The following is a 4,867-nucleotide window of genomic DNA, read 5'->3' on the forward strand; positions in this document are numbered from 1 at the left end:
AATTCGAGAAAAGACTCGACGATGTCGAAAAGAGGGAGATTGAGCTCCGTAAGAGATCGGATGACAACGAGAAGCGAGAGATGTTGCTATCCAATATAAATGAGGAGGTTCGGAAGAAGGAGTCGATGCTTGTTGTACGTGAAGCTAAAATGTCGCGTTCATGCACACTACTCCGGGTTTATTGGGCTTTTGTATTTGTAGTTGCTTGTTGTATTAGACTCCATACTTAATGTAAAAATATATTAAGTTCTTAGGTGCTGCCCAAAGTTGGTGACTAACTTGTAATCTTAAACTCACTTTGGTTATTGGCCAATTTGTATAAAAGTTCAAGTAGACTAGTAGAAAAATATTGTCTCACTTTAGAAATATTGTCTCTCTTTACAGTTTTATGCATAAGCCTAGTGAGAAGTGAAAATACACTTTTCATCTATGAAACTAATTTTATTATGAGACTATTGAGGCTGAAAATCTTGAATCGATTTGGCCTATGCTGAAAGGTGAGCTAAAGCACAATTTGTTTTGACAACTGCATTCTTCAATGAGTATAAACTATGGAGTCATAGATGCAATTGTGTGCATGAATATCATTGCCACAGGCAAACTCGTGCATATTACTGGTCATGATATTATCCACATGATTCCACGTTTCCTATTAACAACAAAATACCCTTTCTAAATTTTTTGGCAAGCACAAAAGTTACATGATCAATTACAATAGCAAGAGCCCACGATGAGTACAATCAAATTGCATTACACATCAAATCTGCCATTCACAAAATAATAAATTGATCAACACAGATTGGTTTTCATTAGGCTTCTCAAAGCATCCAGCCAGTTATCGAAGCATTACATATGTATTACACAGATTTCATTTCAGCTAATGGTGTAACCGGTCCGGTCCGATCTGGTTTTGGAGAAAATCTAGGACCGAGCCGGTATGTACCGATTTTGCATTTTTCAAAACTGATTATGCCCCGGTTGCCCTCCTAAACCGGTATATCTGGTTTCCGGTTTGGACCTTTTTTTAAAATGTAAAAAACATATAATAAAGTGTTACTTCTTATGATAAAATGTTATTAATAATTTAATATATATATTATGTTTAAAGCATATGATCAATTAAATTTTCATATTTAAGATTAAACTTTTATTTTATAAATTATAATAACATTTTCTTATATATAATTATATTAATAACATATGATCAAACAAGTTACAAATGTTCATATTTAAAATTAATATTTTATGTTATAATTTATAAATTATAATATGAAATTATTTCATAAAACTTATATATATAAATATTTTGTATAATATATAAAATTAATTTATATATATTTTTTCTAACCAGTCCGATTTGATCCGGTCAGGTCCCAGAAACTACAGAACCGAAATCGGATTGGGTTCGGCCGGTTTTCATGATATAGGAACCGGTTCCTGACTGGACAAGTTCAAAACCGGACCAACCGGTCCGATTCAGTCCGGTCTGGACTGGTTTTCGGATTTCTCGATTTAAATTTACACCCCCAATTTCAGCTTCTCAAAGCATTACACAGATTGCATTACATAGATTGGTTTTTATTCCAAATGAGAGTCAAAATGTAACATAAGTTCCCAAAAAATAGCCGGTGACCCACTTTCATTGTATGCCACTCTACCAATGCTTTCCATGTTTCTTTCAAAGATGACTAAAATATTTATTTCTTTAGTTAGCCCTTTAAATAAAGCAGTCGCAACCCCTTAAACAATACTTTCTATGTTCCTTCCCAAGATGTCTGAAATATTTCCACTAACAATAACCAAAGGAAGATAGATCAGCAAATGAAGAACTTTGAATAAAAGTAAAAAAAAGTGGTTTTCTGTTTATTCTATATGCTTACTGTCTTGCAAGAAAAAAAATTACAATGAAATGATAAACCAACATAGGAAACTATAAGATACAACATTGACAACTAAATCCATCAGGACTTAAATTGCCTATAAATATACTTATAAAAAAATTGCCTATCAATATCTATTACAAAAATCTGCATTTACTGATTAAAAAATAATATCAGGGCTTAAACTCATGAAAAAGTGAATAGATGAGTTAATATTCTGAGAATATGCCGATGAGAAGTCTGTAGAATTGGATACAAGTTATATTTTCATCTTCCTAACAATACATCATTTAAAACCAAAGTGCATCCAACCCAAATGTGCAATTAATATCTAGACACTCAAGCAAGCATATCCAACCTCTATAACAAACTTTATGATGTATCCAACCCAAAGTGCACTGGTTGTGATCCATCCAACCCAAATTGTAGTTGTAAACAAAAAAAACCCAATTATTAATGTGGTGTCAATCTTTAGAATTAAATATATCGACAACACTTGGGATCCACTTACACTTTCTTGACTTTGAAACATTGTTTCTTGGAGTTGGGTTCCATTAATATCAATAGTTGCACTTTATGGAACAGCCTAGACAGAAGTACTTGTTAAATCACAACCAAATATTAGGGTGTCAAAAATAAAATATTAATATACCTGCACGCCACCAACATTTGACATATTGATCTCTAAAGTAACGAATAAATTCCTGCAGGTTTGTCTGTGTATCTCCTCCATCGCGCTATTAATTAAGTAAGAAATAATAAGATACGTTACTGATAGTTGCATTTATAAAATATAAATAAAAACCAGGTATTAAATATCTTCACCTCTTTACGTTTTCCATTTCCTGGTGCGCTTTACGTCTTTGTTTTAGCTTTCTACATGTCATTCTCCATCCTGGATGCTCTCCTCAAAGATGGAGGTCTGCCTTTCCCTTGCACAACACATGGATTGAGTATTTGCTTAGAACTATCAATTGTGGTTGTGTCCTTTGTCGTACAACCGGCATTGGAACCCGTTTGGGTCATCGATGAGGGTTCTTGATTGGCACTATACAAGTCAATCATCGCACATAACTTAGTAGTTGCATCATTCGTATTAGATTTCGAACCCACTGCATGAGTGATCATCTGATAACAGATATTTAGCAGACTTGAATATCTATTACAATCTGCGCACTGCTCCCCTTCGTCATAGCTATTGTGCATCAATGTTTATCTCATTTTTATGTCATTTCTCCATCGATCCAAAATGTATCTATATGGCAAAGATTTAATCACGTTATATTTGAATACGACCAAAATGTGCCGACACAATATGCCCATCATCTCAAATAAACCACAAAAACACTTTGCAGATGCATCTTCCTTAGTAAAGTCCACATAATGTGTAACCAGCTTAGTGAACTATTCCAAACGAACTTCATTCTCTAGCAAATAGGTATGTACTGCATCATCCCTCTTAAGTAATTTTGGATCCATATCAATGATGTCATTAACTTGCTACTGAACTTCCTTGAATTTAACATTAGTGTACAAATCTTGAAACCTCTTCTCAATCGGAGATCTAGATCTGCAAAGAATTGTGACATTAAATGTGTGGAAGTCTGTGACATTTTCATTCTCAATTTTTTTTCCAATGCGTTCTCGAATTGGTCGACAAACTCTTTGAAGTTTGTCTTAGCATGAACATAACCGCCAAAAAATGGATTTATGCTTTCACTCCGCTGCGTTGTACTCATTCCAGCCCAAAAATACTCTTTCAAGAATGCCGGTACCCAATGCTCACGCTCAGCATATAAACTTTGCAACCACACATTCTCATGCAAGTTGTAAGTAGTAATTAAATGATCACAACATTTCTCAAACTCTTCAACGCTTTGGGTGTCATACACACATTTCATCAGGTCATTTTTCATTCCACTTTTGTATGATCCATAAGAGCCAAGCTTCTCAGGAACTTTCTTCAATATATACCATAGACAAAATCTATGTCAGCTTCTGGGAAAAATAATAGCGATTGCATTTTTCATGGATCTGTCATGATCAGTGATAATAACTTTTGGAGCTATACCATTCATGCACTGCAACCAGGTTTGGAATAACCACACAAAGGTCTCAGTATCCTCACTGAAAATCAAGTCTACTCCCAACAGAATTGATTGCCCATGGTGGTTTATACCAACAAATGGTGCAAAAGGCATCCCATATCTATTTGTCATGTATGTGATGTCGAATGTGACCACATCCCTAAAATATTGGTAGGCTGCTCTACTACGGGGTATGCCCAGAAGACATTTTTTAACCTCCCGTCAACATCCAAATCAATCAATGCAAAAAACCCAGAATCTTTGTATTGTATCCGTGAAAAATACTCTTGAAGCGTTCCAGCACCACCTGTGCCAAGTCTTAGATGTCTTGCATTATCTATGTAATTACGACAATCATTTTCTAAAAACGGGAGGTTTTCAAATCTATCCGCGCCAACAACAAGAGATCCAAAGCTCTTATTCATTCTGATGCCAAGCAAATCATTTGTATTTAAGACCCTTTTTACGGCATCACTCACTTTTCTATTACATTGAAAGAATCAAGATTTCTTTGGATTGAGGCTGTGGTTATGGATGTTATGAATTGTAGTCAACCGAAATTTTCCCTCAGATTTTAACGCACTGATCTTTGCCTTACATTCGTTCTTTCCTGTCAGACGTGGATTGGTGTCGTACAAAGTCCTATTCCGGGCCTTCCCATCATGGGCACAAGCAAGGGTGACATATCTAACAGTTTCATCATCTCCCATCTTAGTTATTTTTTTCATCACCCCTAACCCGCATTTCTTACCATATTCCTTATAATAACTGATTAAATCTTCCAGGCAATTAAACTCCATCTCCGACTTTGGCTCCTCAATCATATCATTACAATCCATTTGCACATTCTGAGATGACCCGGCATTGCCATCCTCGGTTTATGTCGTCCTCAGTTTCCTG

Source organism: Juglans regia, chromosome 1 (assembly GCF_001411555.2).
Source record: "Juglans regia cultivar Chandler chromosome 1, Walnut 2.0, whole genome shotgun sequence".
In the NCBI taxonomy this organism is placed as follows: domain Eukaryota; kingdom Viridiplantae; phylum Streptophyta; class Magnoliopsida; order Fagales; family Juglandaceae; genus Juglans; species Juglans regia.